This window comes from Protopterus annectens, chromosome 9.part0, assembly GCF_019279795.1.
Source record: "Protopterus annectens isolate FY-2018-M chromosome 9.part0, PAN1.0, whole genome shotgun sequence".
Classification (NCBI taxonomy): domain Eukaryota; kingdom Metazoa; phylum Chordata; order Ceratodontiformes; family Protopteridae; genus Protopterus; species Protopterus annectens.
The window spans coordinates 286,672,513-286,693,951 of NC_056743.1; the positions used below are offsets into that span (position 1 = coordinate 286,672,513).

The window sequence follows — 21,439 nt, forward strand, 5'->3', positions numbered from 1 at the left end:
GAAGTTTGCCACTTCTGTCCTGAGAAGCGTGAAGTTGGCTTTGGAGAAATTTTTTACGGTGGTTTCCCTAATGGGGGGTGGGGGCTGGATGTGGATGTCTAGGGTGATTAGCTGAATTAACCTCTGGTGTGGAACACCAGTCGCCCATGTTGGTAATGACCAGGTCTAGGATATTGCTACCCCTGGTGGGGGTGTGGATAAGTTGATCCAAGGCATTGGAATTTATGAATTCCAGAAAACGTCGAGCAAAAGAGTTGGTACAAGAGTAATTTTCCCAGTTAATGGTGGGGTAGTTGAAATCATCCATTATGAGGGTGCTGGGTTGTACCCTAATATTTTCCAGTGTATCAAGAAATGAGGAGTGGGAATCCTGGGGCATGGTATGGGATCTGTAGCAAGTTACAATCAGGATTGCGGTCTTGCCCAGAGTTAGTTGCACTTGGATAATCTTGAATGCATTATGCTGAGCAACTAGCCTGGAGGTGTGGATATCTTTAATGAATATGGACACGCCTCCACTTTAGTGTTTCGGTCCAAGTTAGGTGGCCGAAAGTTTTAGTATGAATTATAGCCTAGTAATGCAGGGTTGCTCTCTGTAGCCTTGATCCAGGTCTCTGTCACTGCACAGATGTCGATGTTCTGCATTTTAAGAAGTGCCTCGAGTGAATGCATTTTGAGGTTTAGACTTCTAGCATTGAGTAGCATTACCCTCAGATTTTGCTTGCTTGTACTTGTTATGGTGGTGAATTTGTCATTTGAACCTTGCCTAAAAAAGGGACTATAGGGATGGCAAGAGCCTTAGCCAGTATCCGGAATCCCAGGGGCGACAGGTGCAGGCCAGCTCTAGAAAAGCATCGTGGTCCGTTGATCATGTCATTCCAGACGGACAGATACTGGATCCCCTTAAAATGACACCGGAAGATTAGCCAATTGTTGAAGTCAATCATTTTGTCCTTGTACTGTGGTATCATTCTGGATGATGGCAGGGTGCTACTCAGGGCTAGGGTCATACCTGTCTAGGCTACAATTGTTGAAGTCAATCATTTTGTCCTTGTACTGTGGTATCATTCTGGATGATGGCAGGGTGCTACTCAGGGCTAGGGTCATACCTGCCTAGGCTACAAGATTGGAGAGCTCCTCTGTGTCTCTTTTCATGTAGTCCAAGGAAGCATATATTCTGCCTTGTTGCCATAGCTGGGGAAAAAAAATGGTAGGTCGATGGACTGGTTCAAATTAGATTCTGAGCATACTTTGGGTATAAAAGATGGGTTTGTTCATAGGGATACTCTATCTTTGTGGAAAAGCATGTGGGGAGGGGGCTTTATTGAAAATGCCTGTAGTACTGAGAGTATTCTAGCAGAAGTGATGGCTGTCAAACAGATTGACTTCCAAGTTAAAAACTTTAAATCACAGGATGATGCAGGTTCAAAGGGGGAAAGAATCAAATGGGATAAGAAACAGTTTAGGTCCCATGGTGCTGGAGGGGCTTTGATGGGTGGTCTTAAAAAAAGAGTACCCTTAAGAAATGGCTTGTAAAGTCTGTGGGACATCACATTTGGCACCAATTCACCCATGTGGAAATTAGAAATTGCCGCTAACTGAACTCGAATAGTAGCTGCAGCTGCACCCTCATTACATAGCTTTGCCAGGAATTCAAGAATGGAAGGTATGGGGCAGAGAAGGGATCAGTGCAGTTATTCAAGGCCCAAGAAGAAAATCTCTTCCATTTGCTGGCATATAACTTCCTTGTTGAAGTCTTATGAGAAGAGATCAAGATATGTTTCACTGATGGAGAAAGGTTAGGGAGCCTGGCTATGTTTGGAATCAGGGCTGCCAAGCTGTCAATTTGAGGGTTTGAAAAGAAGGGTGGAGCATCCCTTGATGCATGAGTCAGATGGTCCAGAACTGGGTCCAGAATCCAGGGTTCCTGCTGAAGATGAGCCCAAAGAAAGGTGAACCAGATGTGACGAGCCCAGTAAGGGGCGATGAGTACCAAATTCCTTTCCAACAAATTGGCTTTCTGAAGAACTTTGGCTATCAATGGAAAGGAAGGAAAAGCATAAGAGAGACCCAAGGGCCAATCGTGTACAAGTGCATCCCTTGGAGACTCCCCTGGAGGGGAATAAGGGCAAGATAGCTGCTGCATTTGGCATTCATGGATGAGGCAAAAAGGTCACAGCAAGGCTGGCCCCATTTCCGGAAAATCATTTCAGCTACTTCTTGTTTTAGGGACCACTCATGAGTCATCAGACTCTCTCTGTTGAGTTTGCTATCACGTTGGATTTCCCTGGGATGTCCACTGCTATCAGAAAGCATTGGGATGAGGTCACCCACTGCCAAACTCTGAGGGTCTATCGACAAAGGGTCGAACTAATGTCACATGAGTGGAGTGAAGCCACCAACGAAGGTCTTTCTTGCAAGATTCTGTTATAATAATTTAGTACGACATGGGTAGGTAGGTCCAACATGGACCACTGAGTGAAGAGTAGCCACTGCAAGATTTTCATATGCAATTGTGCTAATGGAATCAAGTTTATTGTTGCTGCCATGGTCCCCAAGACTTTCAGGACTGCTCTTGCTGTACTTTTTTTTTTTTAAAGCAGGAAGTTGACTTGGTGTCGTAGGACTTGAACTCTTTCGAGGGGAAGTTTTGCAATTCTTTTTGTTGTATCTAGATGTGTTCCTATAAAAGCGATACGTTGAGATGGCAACAAGGCAGATTTTTTGTAATTTATTGTGATTCCCAGGTGAGAGCAGAAATGTAAGGTGGTCTGTCTTACTTTTATTAGTAGGTGCTCAGTGGTGGTGGTTAGGAGCCAGTCGTCTGGGTACGGAAACACTCGGAATCTTAAGCACCTCAAGTGAGCCGTGACTGCTGCCATACATTTGGTGAACACTGTGGGGGCTGTAGTTAGATCAAAGGACAGAGCTAGAAACTGGTAGTTACTGGTTCCTAGTCAAAAGTGCTAATGACTCCTGGACTGCCTATCCATTTTTATGTGGTAGTACTCATCCTGGAGGTCTATAAAGCACATCCAATTGTCTTTTCCCAGAAAGAGGAGTACTGACTGCAGTGTTAACATCTGGAACTTTGATTTTCTTACTGATTTAATTTGCTGAGATCCAGGATGGGTCTCCAGTCCCCCGTCTTTTTTTTTTTTTTTTTTGGAACTGAAAAGAACCTGGAGTAATTTTCGGATTCTATTTGGTCTGCGGGGACTGTCTGGATGACTCCTTTGAATAACAACTTTTGTATTTCTAGAGTTGCCTGTTCCCTTTGACTGGGTGGAATGTCCAGGATGTTTTTTATGTTGAGGATGGGGAAAGAAAAGGGTATAGAGTAGCCTTTGGATATGATGTTTTGTACATACTTGTCTTTTGTTATTTTTAGCCAGGCTTCTGGGTACAAAGATAAGTGACCCCGGACTGGCTCCAGAGATGGACATATGGGCCTCCTTTCATGAGCACTGAAACAGCTTACTCTGGAATGACTGTCTGTCACCCTGATTTTGTGGACTCCCTCTGCCGTGGGGTCAGTGTCTTCCACTGGCACTTCCCCCTCTGCCCCTGGGGGAGAATCACCACCTGTGTCCTAGAAAGCTCTCTGGGATTTTCGAAACCACATTTTTCCCTCCCTTCTGACCTTTTGGGTAAGGTCTGGTAGGTAGGGAAAAATGGACTCCAATGGCAGACAGAGTCTTTCCTTCTTCTTCACACCTGGTTAGTGTGTCATTGACTTTGGGCCTGAACAAGGATGAGCCACTGAAAGGGGCGTTAACAAAAGAAGATTTAAAAGGGTCCGCAAAGTCACACAAATGCATCCAGGAATGTCTCTAAGGAAATTCCTGAACTCGCTACCCTGCTCGCTCCATCTGCTGCATAAGAAATGAGCCTCATGGACAAGTTGACCACTGAGGTTAAGGTGGAGAGCTCTCAAGAAACCTTGTCTGACACCCTTCCAGCTGCTGAACATGGAGGGTATCTCCTAGCTCTTTCAGGAGACCTCTCTGAAGCCTAGTAAAGTGAGTCAGATAACTCAGCGATCTGAGTGCAAGAGTCGCTGAAGAGACATGCGCTTTCCATATCTGTTCATCATACGAGACTCTCTGTTTGGCGGATGGACAGACGAGGATGTCTCTGAAAGTTCCTTTTTGGTTGCTGCTGCCACCACCATACATCTACTGGGACACACTTGGTAAGAAAGTCCTTGTCTGAAAATGCAGTAATAAATTTGTTCAGCCTCCAAGGAGCAGGTTCCATTGAATCTGGAGACTCCCACGCCTTTTGACTGACTACTTCCATGAGCTCATCGAAGAGTGGAGACACCCAATTGGCGGGAGGGTGAGACCCAAAAGCCTACAGGTATACAGACTCCTCCTCAGAAGGGTTGATGGGCTTCCAGCCACCTCTCTGCTTAAGTATTTCTAGGATGTCTGCGAAGAAGACATCCTCAGAGGGTGACCGTGGGGACCCTTCTGACTCATCGAGGTCTGTATCAGAAGTGATGGACTCCTCTGAGGAGTCTAAATGCTTCTTCTTGCATAGTCTCTTTCGAAGTACCTCTTCAGAAGGGTATTCCGGAGAGGATACAGAAGAGAAGGGTTCACCCAATGGGGCATCCTGAGGCCTAGGGTCTCCACATTTCTGTGGATGCAGTGGAGCTGAGACAGACACCAGTGCCTTTGGGGGAAGAATGTCCGGACCTGAGACTGTACCTGTCTGTGGAGACAGCACTCTCTTCATTACCTCGAAAGCCCCCTGCCCCTGGTCCAAGGAAACTCTCAGCACCGGACAACCAGAGGGAATCCCTGGAACTAAGGGGGTCAGCTCCGAGGCTGAGGTAGGAGCCAAGCTCACTCCCGCTGAGGCCCGAGAGGCAAGTTCAGATCCGACAACTGTCCAATCTGACTCCCCTCCCCAGACCTGAACAGAGTGTGTCGGCTACTAGACTCCTAGATTTCAGATGGAACTGAGGACATCAGAGCAGTTGTCAGGTCCGAAGATCCTGGGACAGGTCTTGGCTCTGATGGTTCCACTATGATCAGTTCTAGACATTCTGGCATCGAGGCCCGGGATCGGTTTGGAGAAGGAATTGACAGTGAAAGGGTTGGCTGAGTCTGGTCTGAAGACCCTGGGTAGATCCGACAACAATTTGGCAAGCTCCAGTGTCCTCAATAGCCTCCAAACCATGCAATCCACATTGTCATTTGAAAGGCTCCTGGAGGATCAAGAGGAGGAAGCAGGGAATCTTAATACCTGTAACAATAGATGGTTGGAGGTACTGGTTCCATCTCTAGGGACGGGCTCTGTGCCTGAAAATCCAACAGCTCCGAAACTAAAGGAGTCAGGGTGGAAGGTTTCTCGGGCCCGACCGTCTTTGGGTTCGAAGTTGAGATTTTACTATTATTATTATTTTACATTTGTTTACAGGGAAAGTCCAGCTGGACATGCATCCTTTTTCAGTGGAGGTCCAGGGAGAAAAGCTCCAGTATAATACAGCAACATAGTATATTATAAAAACAACATACATCGAGACTTATAGAGTACATCAAAAACTATAGCACATTAATACATTCAAATAGTGGGAACAATAGCAGCGGCATATTATACATCATACGGAATTGTCGGTATGAAGAATGTACCAACATTTCATAGAGGTAACAACTGAAATACAGAGTCCAGGTTGAAAGGTTGGGGTGCCCCAGATTTTTTACAGGGGAAAAAGAGAGTTTTGGGTTTCTGAAGTGCTGAAGTATGGTGGAGGATGAAGAGTTGGAAGAGGGATTAAGGAGCAGGGGAATGGGGGAGGACTTACCCTGGGGGTGTTACAGGAGCAGAGCCAGGTGTTAGCAAGGTAGGTTGGATGTGGGTGTAGTGACTAGTGAATTTGGCAAGCAGTTCCAGAGTTTGGAAATGCAGTTGGAATAGAGAGTAGAAGTTTCACCTGCTATGTTTTTTGCTTTATTAACTTGGAGAAGAAGTTTATTGTTGGAGTGAAGGGCTCTAGAGGCCGAGTATGGTTGTATAATACATTTGAGGGCAGGGGTCTTGTCTGGGTGGTGCAAAATTTTATAAGCTAACGTTAGTTGATTAAATTGAAGGAGCAAAGGGAGTTCGAGTCAGTCAAGTTGTCCTAGTGATAGGCAATGATGTGACTTGTAGGAAATACTGGTAGCAAATTTAGAAATTTTACAGGCTTCAAGTTTGGTATTTGGCTTCAATTGTTTGCACTTTTTTTGTCTACTCTGGCTGACAGTCCGAAGAAGAAGATGATCTCTTTCCAGATTTGTCTGATTTGGAAGAGGGGGAATGGCCAGATTTTGAAGGACTGTGACCTTCTCCAATAGCCTCTGAAAAAGGGGTCTTCAACAATCCTCTTCGTATTAATTTATTCTTCCTCTCCAAAAGCACCCTGAGGCTAAAGGAGTGGCATATGGCACATGACTCCTGGCGGTATACTGCTCCAAGGCAGTACACACAAATTATGCCCGTCAGTGACGGACATTTTTTGGCTACATTTTCCACATTTTTTAAACAAAGAGGGTTTACTATCTTTTGACTGTTTAGTAGACATGACAGGAAAAAGGCAACAACAATAAAATACCAGAACTTTTTTTTGTTGTTTTTAAAAAAACAGAGAAAAAAATACCCTCTAAATTAAATGGGCAAGACAGACCTCTAATTCAGTCGAGCTTGCCTGTTAATTTACAGAGAGACGGAAGACAAGGTTTAGGTCAAATGGCTCTCTAACATAAATAAGCCTAAAAGCTAAGGAAAGGAAGCCCTCTAACTAGAATGGGCTTAACTACAAGAAGCTAATAACTACAACAATTTACTACAACTATTTTTATTTATTTATTTTTAACAACAAATAGCTACAACAAGATAAGTTAAATGGGCTCTCTAACTTAAACAAGCCTAGAAGTTAAAGAAAAGGAAGCCAACTCCCCCCCCCTCACTCCGTAAAGGGTCCATCTCAATACTGAAAGACTGCCAAATTCCAGTAATAATGGCCACACAGGTATAAACTGCACTCTCCAAAGCTAAGAATACAGCATCCATGGGACCAGACGACATCCCGGGCTGTGTACTACATGAACTACAAAATGGACTGGCACCTCACCTAAGTGTCATGTTTAATCATAGCTTCACCTCAGGCTTCATGCCCACTGAGTGGCGTACAGCTACAGTTATCCCACACCACAAGGGGGGATCCACTTTGGCTCCTGGGAACTACCGCTCCATCAGTCTGGTGAGCTTGATCTACAAGGCCATGGAACGTATTACCATGGAACTTATAAACAAAGACATTGGATAAACAGACACTGACAACCTTCATACACTGGACCCCACCCAGTTTGAGTTCGTGAAGGGCTGATCTTGTCTCCTGAACCTGATAGACTCCTTCGAATCAGTCTCCAGAGCTGTGGACGAGGGTAAAGCAGTCCACACAGCCTACCTGGACCTCGCCAAGACCTTCAATGCCACCCCCCACTCTGGAATCACAGATAAATTTACTAAGTTGGGCATTAATCCCTACATCACTCAATGAGTTGCCAACTGGTTTACTGACAAAATCCACTCTGTAAAAGTATCTGACTCCAAATCCAGTTCCAGCCATGTGACAAGTGAAGTACCTCAGGGTTCAGTCCTGGGACCACTCGTGTTTGGCATCTACTTCTCTGAAGTACGGGTCAACACTAAGGGACTCTGGCTAACAAAGTTCACAGATGACTGCAAACTGGGAGCCATTATTGAATCCCCAAATTATGTGGATATTCCACAAAAGGGCCTTACAGAAACAGATGCTTGCTGCCAGAGCCATGGGCTCAAGCTCAATGCCAAGAAATGTATAGTTATCCCATTTGGGAAAAAAACATGTACCCGTGAATTACCACATAGGTGGCAGTACACTAAACACCTGACTGTAGCCACAGATGCAATGTCTAGACTGGGATACTGCTCTTATTCTCCTTAGGGGTGAATTGCTATCCTGAAGTGTCAGAAAATGGCTTGTTAGTCTCTGCAAGAAGGGTGGAAGCACTGGAATTGTTTTACAGTCTCCAGATGCTGGAGTAAACCTTAGAAAAGCTCTCTTGTGAATTATGACACATTTGTGCCAGATCCTGGCTCAAGTTTCCAATGAGGGGGTAGTATGGGAACCACACAGTCAGGTGACCAGATGTGATGTCATTTTGTAGCCAGCACTGAAATTGTATTTAGATACTAGTGAGAGATGTGACAGAACACGCTCAGCACTCAGTTCTGGAAGTGACTAGACCATTCACCTACTTCACCTTTCCTTGCTTTAGTAAGTAACTTAACTAGGGAACAGTAATTCTTCAGTCAGTTAGGAAAATATAGTGAGATTAGCTAAAAGTATTGTTTTTCTGTATCTGTCTAAGTCTTTCCATCTGTGCTGTTTTTTACATTTCCTGTGAAATGAAACCCTGGTGTTTATTGTACATACATACTCAGTATTCTCATGCTTTTTTTATTATTTATTATTAAATATATCTAAACCTTTCGTTGTGGCCGGTCTTTTAGAAAATATTTTAACCCTTGAGTGTACTTGCATTTACTTGGGGGCACTATGGCATTACGCTCCTGAAAGTCCTACAGACTGTTTAACACTACCATTTGTATAAGTATTAATCTTACTAAGAGTAAACAGGTACTCTGGTAACAGCCTTAAAGTAGCTGTCTGGTGGTAGTGAATCTAACTTATAGTCTGGGTGGAGGTGGCATAGTGGGTAAATCTGTGCTAACCTTTCCCAGGTGTGTGTGTGTGTGTGTGTGTGTGTGTGTGTGTGTGTGCGCGCGCGCGCGTGTGAAAATCAAATCTCAAAGAGTGTGTGTGTCAGCTAATTGGAACAGGAATACAGAGCACTGACTTCTGCAGAGAGAAAGGTGGAGTCTTATTTGGGGCCTGGAGTGGAAGTCCAATCCCAGGACTGGAGTGTGCACCCTCTGTGCACTTAAAGGGAAATTGTGGTTGGTGCAGAGAGCTGCATAACTGTGTGTATCTATTTTTGTTCTAAGTGAACGTTCCCAGTGGTGTCAGTGGTGAGGATTGAGGCTCCTTGATTACTGGCCCAGAGGAGGGAGGTAACAGCCCTCATAGAAGGATATTCCAAAGCACCACCAAACCAAAGGAGGCTATATTTCTAGATATTATGTCCAACTTGTAATGCAAAATAAAGGTATGAGCCTTGGACCATGTGGCTGCTACACAAATGTCAATACAGGTCCTTGACCAAGAGGCCAAAGATCCAGCCAAAGATCAAGTTGAATGAGCTCAGAGAGGTCCTGGTAAAACTAAACTTTATGACAGTAAGTCAATGAATTGCAGTCTGCAATCCATTTAGCCAGGGTAACTTCAGAGACTGATTGAGCCAGGCAAGACTTGAAGAAAAAGATACAAAAAGCTGATCTGACTTTTTTAACTGTTTTGTTCTGTTAAGATGAAAACATAGCTGTCTATACAGATCAAGGAGATGTAGAGCATGCCCTCACCGTTATTACAGAAATTTGGAAAAAAGATTTGTAAATTAATGAATTGGTTGATGTTATTTTCCAAAGCTATTTTAGCTACAAAGGAAGGGTTAGTCTGCAGAGAAGCCCCATCTTTATGAAAAATAATGTAAATTCTTTTGCTTAAGTTATGGCTACCTAGAAGACTGTTTTCCATGTTAGAAATTTTAGATCACATCTGTTTGATGGTTCAAAGGGCTTCTGAGTTAAAGCCTGAAGAACCACAGTAAGATCGCAAGGTGCTGAAAGATCCTTTACAGGGGATCGGAAAAGAAAATGCCCTTCATAAATGCTTTACATAATCTGGAAGAAGCCAGGGAGAAATAAGAAGTTATGTACTCACCATAACATTCCATCTGAGTAGGTAAACTTCATTTGTCAGCAACCTTTGGGAATCAGATCTGACCTCGGATCCGGGACTGCAGTTTTCAACAGCTTTAGATCCGAGCTCCAAGCTCCTCCCCTACCCATAATCCCCTGCCAACCCTGACTGACCTCAGATCAAGTTTGCCCAACAGCAGAAAAGTACAGTTTTGTACCTACCATAAATGTAGATGTTCGAAGATCCACATTGCTGCAGTCCTTACATATGGGTAGTCCGCTGTCCTCGGTCGGCCCGAATACCAAAGTATTAGGCTGGCGTCGGTCATGGCTCAGATCTGACATCAGAGCGTCAGGGTATAAAAGCGCATGACCGACGTCATATCCTCAGTCTTTTCTTGCCCCAGATGTCAGAAGGCCCTAAAAAGAAAGGCCACAGCCCAAAAACAGGATACCTCCCAAAAACATGCCCAACAACAACCATCACCCAAACCATAAAACCATGCCAAACTACAGAGGGAAGGAGGGAGGTAAATTGGACTGCAGCAATGTGGATCTTCGAACATCTACATTTATGGTAGGTACAAAACTGTACTATGTTCTTCATCTCACATTGCTGCAGTCCTTACATATGGGTAGAATCCCAAAGCAGAGGTAAAGGGAGGATGGCAAAATCATAAAGCATTAGGGGCTGCTAAAATGCCCTGTAATATTGCAGTGGCAAATCCAGCCCTAGACTTAGAATAAAGAGGAAGGTGGTAATGCTTGGAAAAAGTATGTACTGAACTCCAAGTGGCTGCTTCCAAAATATCTTTGTAGCTACCCCCTTAGAAAGGCAGTAGAAGTGGCAGTAGCTCTAGTGGAATGAGGTCTGATTCCAGCGGAATCTCCTTACCATGATGGGAATAACAGAAAGAAATACAAAACCCAATCCATTTAGAAATAGTTTGTTTTGAAACAGGTTTTCCTGAGAACCCAAAGCAAAAGAAACAAACAACTGCTGAGACTGCCTGAACCCCTTGGTTCTGCTCAAATAATAACGTAACTGCCTGTGAATATCCAAAGTATGCAAAATCTTCTCCCCTTTATTTTGGGGGTTTGCATAAAAGTAGGCAAATGAATAGTTTGGTTCAAGGCCACACTAGAAACCACTTTAGGCATAAAGGAAGGATTAGTGCATAAAGATACCCTATCCTTATGAAAAATCAGGAAAGGTTCCACTGCCATAAGGGCCTGTAATTCAGAAACCCTTCTTGCAGAGGTAATGGCCACCAAAAAGCAGTCTTCCATGATAAATACTTTAACTCGGCAGTAGCTGCAGGCTCAAAAGGTTGTAGAGTAAGCTTTTCCAACACAAAATTGAGATCCCAAGCAGGAGTAGGAGCTCACGTGGGGTCTTATGTTCTTTGCCCCTCTAAGAAATTGCTTAAACAAAGGATGGGAAAATAAAGGAGGGTCACAGTCATAGTGAGCAGAAATGGCTGCAGCATGAACCTTTATCGAGGAGAAAGACAAACCCTTGTCCAATAACTCAGTAAGATATTGAAGAGAAACACTTAAATCAGGCTTGGAAACATCAAAGTCCTTGGCTTTGCTCCAAAGAAAAAATCTCCTCCATTTATCAGCGTAAACTTTCCTTGTACTAGGCCTTCTGGCCTCCAAAATAACATTCAAAACTTGTTGTGGAAGCTGAGACCCTCCAGGGTCTAAAGCAGAATATGCCAGGCTGTGAGATGCAGAGACTGAATCTTGACATTGAGGAAGTGATTGCCCTCCTGAGACAAAGATGCGGAATCAAAGGCAGAGGCCATGGAGGCTCCCGTACCAAACTCCTCAGTAGTGGGTACCAGTGCTGTCGAGGCCAATCCGGCACTATCAGAATCATGGATGGCTTGTCTATTCTGGCCTTCAGGAGTACCTTGGGAATGAGAGGCAGAGGTGGAAAGGCATAGACATGAAGATTGCTCCAACTGAATGATAGAGCATCCAACTTCCAAGCTGTGGGATGAAACATTTTTGTGCAAAACTTTGGCAACTGGTAATTTAGTGGAGAAGCGAACAGATCTATGTCTGGAGTCCCCCATAACACTGTCAACTTTTGAAACACATGAGGATCCAGTTTCCACTCGTGAGGATCCACAATTTGTCTGCTCAACACATCCGCTAAGGAGTTCTGTGCTCCTGGTAGAAACCTTGAGGTGTAAACTGAGAGCAGTCTCCCACAAAATCATCGCTTGCCTGCAAAGAGGGTACGAATGGGTTCCCCCTTGCTTGTTGATGTACCACATGACAGTAGTGTTGTCTGTTTGAATCAACACCTGTCCTGGGTGAAGTAAATCCTTGAAAGCCATCAATGCAAATTGGACTGCTAACATCTCCTTCAAGTTGATATGCAAATGTTGAAGTCTGACAGGCCACGTGTCTTGCACCCATTTTCCATTGAGGTGTGCTCCCCAAGCCTTGTCCGAGGCATCTGTCGTTAGAATCTGACTCGCCTCTGGTCGGGTCACAGAGAGTCCCTTGTTTAGGTGACATTCCTGAGCCCACCACAAAAATTCTTTCTGAATGCAAGGTATTATCTGAATGACAGTGTCTAGATCTTGGCAGTGTTGTGTCCATACATTTTGAGATACCATTGAAGCTTCCTCATATGCAGTTTGGCATTGGGAAGCACCAGAATACAAGATGCCATGAACCCCAAGGCTTGAAGGACTGTCCTTGCAGTCAGCCTGGACTGTAGAGACATTTGATGGAAATAAAGAGAAAGGCTTCTTTGTTTGTCCGGGGTCAAAAGGCCATCTGGGAAGCTGTATTCAGTCTCACACCCAGAAAGCACATGTCCTGAGAGGGTACTAGACTGGACTTTGTTTCGTTCACAGAATACCCTAGGCATCTTAACACTACCATCACATACTGTAGATGATGCAGAAGTTCGTCTTTGTGTTGTGCGATAATCAGGCAATCGTCCAAATAAGGATAAATCTGTATTCCTCTTAACCTGAAAAAGGCTATCACTGGAGCCAGAACCTTTGTGAACACTCTGGGCGCAGTAGATAAGCCAAAGGGCAATGCAGAGAACTGATAATGTAAATTTCCAGCCAGCAGGTACCTCCTGCAACTGGGCCTGATAGGAACATGAAGATAAGCCTCTTTGAGATCCAGAGTTACCATCCAGTGATCTTTTCCCAACAGAGGTAAAAGCTGTTGTAACGTCAGCATTTTGAACTTTGGAATGTCCAGATAAGTGTTGAGGATAGATAAATCCAAAATTGGTCTCCACGTGTTCCCTTTCTTTGGTACTAGAAACAGGCGAGAATAAAATCCTAGTCCCACTTCTGACAGAGGAACTGGCTGTATAGCTCCTATTTGAAGAAGTAAAGAAATCTGCTTGTGAGCCTCTATCCTTTGCCGAGGAGGAACGTCTGGCATGCCTTTGAAAGGAGGCAATGTATGGAAATAGAACTTGTAGCCTCGGTTTATAATGTCCAATACCCATTTGTCCTGGGTGACTAAAAGCCAGTTTTGCTTGAAGATTGCTAACTTTCCTCCCAAAGGAGCTGCCAGGGAAGAAGAATCTGGCAGCTGAAAATGCAGGTCATTGGGCCTGTTTACGAAAGGACTGGCCCCTGCCCTCACCTGCAGATTGTGCAGGTGAACTCCAAGTTCTAGGCCTGAATGTACTGTGAGCTCTGCCCCTGCCACGTCTAGATCTACCCCTAGACTGAGAATCAGAAGAAGGGTAGGTCCACCCTTAGAAGGCCAATTTCTACTAAACTTTGGAGGTTGCACCTGCAAAAATCTTTAACAGTCTGCATGGACTTAGCCTTGTCTTCCATTTTCTTCAAAACCGACTCCACAGCGGGACCAAACAAAACTTCAGACTGTAAAGGGGCATCCAGAATTCTAGTTTTAACATGCTCGGACAAATTCTGATCCTTAAGCCAGGCATGCCTACGAAGAACTGAACCAGTGGCAGCCACCCTAGAAGAGGCCTGTACAGCATCAAAACCACACTGCAAAGAATGCTTACCCACCTGTTCAGAGACATGTACGAAATCCTGCAATTCTTTACACTCTATGCCCTCTGCCAAAGCATCCACTTTAGATTTTAGCTGAGAAAGGAGGAAATTCTGATATTTCAACATATGAAACTGGCAATTTAAAGCCCTCATTGCTAAAGTAGAAGAGGTATACATCTTCTTACCCCATCTATCCAAAGCTCTAGCTTCCTTATCTAGAGGAACCGGATTCTTTACAACAGAAGCTCTGACACCCTTAGGCCCCTGACTAATAGTTTCTGGGTCCACCCTAGGACTCTTATACAGATATTTATGAGCCTCAGGCACCCTGTAATACCTGTCCGGTTTAACTGGCGCAGGAGGCAAAGAATCTGGATTAAGGGAAGCCTCCGAGAAAACATCTTGAACAACATCCAAAACAGGAGGTATAGCCAAGGGTCTATGCTGTGGTAAAAACAAGAATTCCCTAAGCCTCTTCCGTGAATCAGAGAAATCCTGTCCTTCCCACTTAAAATGCTCCCTCATGGAATGCAGAGTTTCTGAAAATGAAAAATCCTCTGGAGGAGAAGCAGAAGGAGTGGAATCCTCTGCATCAGAATCCGAATAAGGGGGAAAATCTTGAATATCTTCAGCAGAAGAGTCTGAGTCATCTGAGGCCTGATCCAAACTTAGCAACTCTGGCTCCACCCTGGGCCTCTTATCAGAAGGGGGCATAGAACCTCTAATTAAAGTAATCAAATCTTCTGCCATTTTAAGCATGTGCTTTTTAGGCACAGACCCTGAAGTACCTGGAGGGACACCAGAGGAAGGCAAAACAGACCTGCCCTTAGAGGAAGCCTTAGAAATAGTAGCAGAAGGCCTAACCACCTTAGGCATAGAAGGGAGAACAGTAACCTGAGAGGCCTCATGTGAGGCCACATCCTGCAAAATCAAAGTTTCCCCCTGAGACTCAACAGAAACTTCAGCCGGATCCACATGCTCCACTGTAGTTTCTGCAGGACCGGCGTCGAAGCGGACGAATCAACCTGTCTAGGTTTCAAGGATTTGTCTTTGCGCTTCTTGGGCGGGCGGAGGATCCGGCGGCATATTATAATTACACCGCTTACCAAAGACTAACCTAGCACAATCTAACCTTCTTTTTATAGTGCGCTTATTAAACCTAGCACAAAACCGCCACTTTACACGCCGGGTCCGGTCCCAAACAAGGAATGCAAAGAGAGTGATAATCCCTATGCGGTATCTGTTTCCCACAAGAAATACAATTATTCACTTTTTCTGACATCCGGAATTAACTGAGGCAAGAAAAACAAAAATATTCCCCAACGGGTACTTAGCCCAACTTGGTTTCGGTCTGAAACTCAGAATACGAAAATTTCAGAACGCCGAACGGCACTTGCAACGCTGCTTCTGCATCGGACCATGCGGCAAAAAAGACTGAGGATATGACGTCGGTCATGCGCTTTTATACCCTGACGCTCTGATGTCAGATCTGAGCGCCCATGACCGACGTCAGCCTAATACTTTGGTATTCGGGCCAACCGAGGACAGCGGACTACCCATATGTAAGGACTGCAGCAATGTGAGATGAAGAACATCTGCTAACAATGATTAATCCCAAGATAAGTGGGTAAAACTCATCGACCTGAGTATGAGAACATTCGCAAGTGAGGGGGCAGGAGGGAGGGACGGTTGCTGACAAATGAAGTCTACCTACTCAGATGGAACGTTATGGTGAGTACATAACTTCTTAATCTGAAGTAGTTAACTTCATTTGTGCAGCAACCTTTGGGACAGAGTTCCCAGCTACCTGAATCTTGGGCGGCCTTCATGGAAGGATGTTCCGGAGCACTGCAGAGCCAAAGGATGCTCTCCCTCTGGAGATAATGTCCAATTTGTAGTGATTGATAAAAGTATGAGATGAAGCCCAAGTGGCTGACGAGCAAATATCATCCAAAGAAACTCTAGCTCTAAAAGCCGCAGAGGTAGACATAGATCTAGTAGAGTGGGCATGGACTCCCTGAGGTGTGGGCCTGCTCGAACTTTCGTATGCTAAAAGGATACAATGTGAAATCCATCTAGAGAGTGTGACTTTAGATACAGATTTACCCAAGTTAAATTTGGTAAAGGAGACGAACAACTGGTCAGATTTCCTATGACCAGATGTCCTGTGGATGTAGAAGCGAAGTTGTCTATGCACATCCAATGAGTGTAATTTGTATTCCCCTTTGTTATGGTAGTTAGGAAAAAAGACCGGCAAGTTGATGGACTGGTTAATATTTGACTCAGAGGCAACCTTGGGAAGAAAGGAGGGATTGGTCCTGCAGTAAACTCTATCCTTGTGAAAGGTCAAGTATGGAGGTTTTACACAGAGGGCCTGTAGTTCAGAGACCCTTCGAGCCGAGGTGATGGTGACAAGAAAGGCCTTTTTCCATGACAAGAATTTAAGATCTATGGAAGCTGCAGGCTCAAACGGGGGAGCTGTCAAGGCCTGAAGCACCAGCGTTAAATCCCAAGGAGGGACTACATCCTTCACTGGGGGTCTGAGCAGAAAGGTGCCCTTCAAAAAGGTCTTACACAATTTCGTGGTGATCAAAGGGCCCAATTCATTTCCAATGTGATAATGAGAGATAGCTGCTTGATGGACCTTGACTGTGGAGGAAGTGGCCCTGATGAAACAGTCCTGACAGAAAGTCTAATACAGCGGGCAAAGGAGCTGTAAAAGGATCCAAATTTTTGCATTCCGCCCAAATGGAGAAACGTTTCCATTTGCTGCTATAGATCTTTCTAGTAGAAGGCTTGTGCGCTGCTACTACAATAGTTTTAACTGGGGAAGAGATACCAGGAGTCCTAGCTATGAGTGGAACTGGAGCAGCCACGCTGTGAGCTTGAGGTTGTCCAGGTTCGGGACTGGGAGATCTAGGGGGTGGGATATTAGATCCGGACGGGGATCCAGAATCCAAGAAGGATTCACCAGATGAGACCAAAAGTAAGGGAACCAGGTTTGACGAGGCCAAAATGGGGCAATGAGGATAATCCTGCACCCCAACTGACTGGCCTTCTGAAGAAACTTCAGCATCAGAGGAAGAGGAGGGTAAGCATAAAGAAGACCAGGAGGCCAAGCATGCACCAGAGCGTCTCTCGGGGGTTCCCTGGAGGGGGAAATGAGAGCGAAGTAGTCATAACATTTTGTGTTCGAGGGAGAGGCAAAGAGATCGCAACAGGATTGACCCCATTTGGCGAAGATCCGATTCGTTATCTCAGGATTCAGAGACCACTCGTATGGTAACAGGATGGTGCGACTTAGTTTGTCCGCTAGAATGCTGGACCGTCCCGGAATGTGCATTGCTATGAGAAAGCGGTTGGTGGAGATCGCCCATTCCCACACCCTCATGGCCTCTCGACAGAGTGGGTAAGACCTGGTTTCCCCCTGTTTACTGATGTACCAGACAACCGACATGCTGTCCGTCTGAATCGCAATCGTTCCTACAGGAAGAAGGTCCTGAAGTGCTTGCAACGCTAACAGAACTGCCCTCATCTCTAGGATGTTGATATGCAGTGAGGTCTCCGTGAGGTACCACGTGCCTTGGACTGTCTTGCCCGAACAATACCCCCCCACCCGAGGCGGGAGGCATCCGTGGTCACCGTGGCTAGTGGAGGGGTCATAGAAAATGGATGTCCTTGCTGGAGGTCTGGAGATTGGAGCCACCATAGGAGGGCCCTCTTGCAGGCCCTGCTGAGGGGAATGGGATGGCTCAGAGGATAGTGAGAAAAGGACCACTGGACCTGGAGGGTCCATTGTAAGACCCTCATGTTCAAATGTGCCATTGGCAATAGGTTGATCGCTGCCACCATCGAGCCAAGAGCCCTCAGGACCAATTCCGCCGGGGGAGCTGGAGATTGCAGAATGGCCTGCATGTGTAGCCTCAGGGATAGCAGTCGGTCTGTGGTCAAAAAATCTAGGAGCTTGTTTGTGTCCAATCTGGCCCCTATGAAGTCTATAGTCTGAGTCAGAGTAAGAGACGAATTCTCTATGTTGATAGTGATCCCCAGCCAGGGAGCTAGACGAAGAAAGTAGTTTCTGGCTGCACAGAGTAGATGCCTTGTCGGGGTGGTCAGGAGCCAGTCATCCAGGTACAGGAAGACCTGAATTCCCTGGAGCCTCAGGTGGGCCATTATCACTGCTAACACTTTGGTGAACACCCTGGGGGCTGTGGTGAGACCAAAGGGGAGGACCCTGAATTGGAAATGACTGGCTCCCAGCCGGAAGCGGAGGAACCTCCTGGATCGTCTGTCCATCAGAATGTGGTAGTATGCATCCTTGAGGTCTATACAGCACATCCAATCGTTCTCCCACAAAAGGGGAGAATGGATTGAAGAGTGACCATGCAGAACTTCTCTTTGGTTACTGACAGGTTCAGGGAGGAGAGGTCGAGGATCGGTCTTAAGTCCCTCGTCTTTTTTGGCATCAAGAAGAACCTGGAGTAAAACCCGAACCCGCACTGGTCTGGGGGGACGTGTTGGATGGCTCTTTTTTCCAGCATGTGTTGGATTTTCCATTGCTGCGGCCTCCCTCTGATCGGGTGGGACATCGGGGAGGTATCTGGGGCTGTGTGGGTAACGAGAAAAGGGAATTTGGTATCCTCTGGATATGATGCGAAGCACCCAGCGGTCTGTCGTGATGGACTCCCAAGCTGCTGGGTGCTTCGGGAAATGCCCCCCGACTGCCTCCAGAGTAGAGCAGTCGGGCAACCCCTTAGGGGTGTTGTGTGGGTTGGTCCGAGAAGGGTTCTCTGGATCCAAAGTTCTGCAGGCCCCCTCTGCCTCTTGGGCGGCATCCACCCTGCCCTCCTCTGCCACGGAAGGGCTGGTAGTCCGGAGCAGGACGGGACTGTTGCGACTTCCGGAACCACATCTTCTTCTGTCCCTTTTGGTTCTTAGAAAAGGACCTCTGGGGAGCAGAGAAGCGGACTCCGATGGTAGACAATGTCTTCCCGTCCTTTTCGCTTTGGACCAAGGTATCTCGCACGGTTTTGCCGAAGAGGGCAGAACCATCAAAAGGGGCATTAGCGATCGATGCCTTAAAGGGTTCCGTGAAATCAGGGTTCCGTGAAATTACAGTGCCGGAGCCAGGCCTGACGTCTCATAACGAGGACGCTCAGCCGGCTTTAGCGGCTCCTTCTGTGGCATGAGACAGAAGCCGCATAGAGGTGTTAGATATGGATCGTAGAGTGGCCATCCGGGTGGAGTGCAATTGTTTGTCCTCCGCTGACATGGACTCGGGGGGCGATGCACCATACTCTTTGATAAGGTCCCGCTGCAGTCGGAGTACATGTGCCATGTAGTTCAGCAACCTCACAGAGAAGGTAGCCGAACTAAACACCCGCTTCCCTAGACAGTCCATCGACTGAGACTCCTTGCTCGGGGGATGAACTGAGGGACTCTCCTGAGCAAGTTCCCTCTTGGTGGCCGCCACCACCAACATGGCATTTACAGGGGGACCCTTACTCCAGTGGGACTTGTCAGTAGGTGGGCTAAGGATCTTGTCTGGGTGCTTGGGGACTGGCTCCACAGTGTCTGGCTCCTTCCACACCCTGGTAGTGATCAAGTTTATCAGGGGGTCGGCCGGAGGGGACACCCAAGAGCTAGACGGGCTTGCTTCAAACACCTCCAGGAACACGGATTCATCCGAGGTAGGCTTTGGGGCAGACCGCCCCCCCTTTATTCTGAGCATCTCCATGATGTCACCAAATGAGACATCTTCAGGGGGGGTGATCTTGGGGAGCCTTCCCCTTCCTCCAAATCCATGTCCTCAGTTAAGGACTCAGGGGAGTCCAGGTGCCTCCTCTTGCACCTTCGCTTGTGAGGAACCTCCTCGGGGGGGGGGGGGCCTGTCTGAGGAGGTCTCACCAGCAACGTCTTGTTCCAATGGAACTACCTGGGACGTCAAAGCAGGCTGTCCCTGGGGCCGGGTGATAGAAGACGGGCCCAACTGAGAAGGAGTGCAGGGTGGAGCCGTGGCAAGGGTCGGGGGCCTGGAATCCCTCGACAGGACCCTCTCCACCACGTTGAATGCCGAGGGAGAGCTGCTCTCTCTGGGATCCGAAAGCAGACTCTCCCTCAGATCCGATGGACGGATCGGGGCCGGCACCGAAGCAATCGGATCCGACGGACCGGTATGCACCGACCCAGATGGAGCCGAAGGCATACCGATACCGCCGGATCTGAAGCTCAGCCCTCGGCTCCGAGAACTCAGATCCGAAGAAAATGGACCCGACAGACTTGAGGGAAGTGTCGGCGCCGAAGTACCCGAGACTATCAGCGCCGACACACCCCTGGCTCCAAGGCTGCCCGGCTCCGAAGACTCTGAGCCCGGGAAACGGGACGGAGAAGGAGCTATCGGGGCAAAGAAGGGGGTCGAGCTCCCTCCCTAGTGGGGGGGAAGGCAGGAGCACTCCGATCTGCAGCTGGGCCTGGAAGAATCTTCTCATCATCCAGTCCAAATCTGCATCCGTGAGACTTCTAGTAGATCTCGACAAGGCCACCGAGGCGGGGCGGGAGTGTCGCCTCGATGACCTTGAAGGAGATCGGGTCTTCTCCTCCTCAGGACCCAGTGAAAAGCACAGGGATCGGATCCGAGAAGGAGGAGACCTAGAAGACCTGGAGGGAGAAGACCGCTTAGCCAGGGGGGGGCCGAAGCGGAGGCCTCAGCCCGCCGCTTGTGGTGCTTCTCCCTCCTCCTTTCTTTCCTGGCCTCCCTCTCCTCCGGGCCTAAGGCGGGAGGTTGAGTCCTGGCCAGGGGGAGGGAAGCAGGAGTGGCAGCTGCCACAGTGGGAGCCACGGGAGGACCGGAGGTCGAAGCCAAGTCCGGGGGCAGAAGACCCGCCAGAATCAGCTTGGACCTCCGGTCCTTGAGTGCCCTGGGGTTGAATGCTGCACAAATGGTACAAACAGAGGACAGGTGTTCAACCCCAAGGAACAAGACACACCGAGTGTGGCCATCCGCTGGGGACAGCTTATGGCCACACTCGGTGCACTTAGAAAACATTACCTTTGGGGCCTCAGACATACTTAAAGAAAGTAACTCACACACACTGGGCCCCAAACACACACACACACAACCCTGACAGAACAACGAAGGAAGGGGGAGGTTAAATAAAATAATTTAAACTAAGAGAGCTTTTAGACAGAAAAGGGGAGCTAAATACACTCTCACACCAAAGGTTAAAGAAAATTGTTATAAAAGTTAAATTTTTCTCACAAAGAGAACGAAAACAACTGGATCAAGCTGCTGAACTAAACCACGGCAAACTAGATCTGAGGTCAGTCAGGGTTGGCAGGGGATTATGGGTAGGGGGAGGAGCTTAGAGCTCTGATCTAAAGCTGTTGAAAACTGCCGGCTCGGATCCGAGGTTGGATCCAATTCCCAAAGGTTGCTGCACAAATGAAGTTAAATACTTCAGATGACTTATTTCCTGAATGGAAATTTGAAATTGCTGCCAAATGAAGTGTATCTGTAGAAAAACTGGCCCCTTCATTAAAAAGAGTTGTAAGAAAAGAACAGCAGA

The 21,439-nt window shown here is 46.8% G+C and overlaps 1 protein-coding gene across 2 annotated transcripts in view; it reads right to left on the bottom strand.

The window, feature by feature from the left end:
- USH1C (USH1 protein network component harmonin) overlaps positions 1-21,439 on the bottom strand; it is a 3,114,702-nt gene that overhangs the window by 1,002,189 nt on the left and 2,091,074 nt on the right. The window lies entirely within an intron of this gene.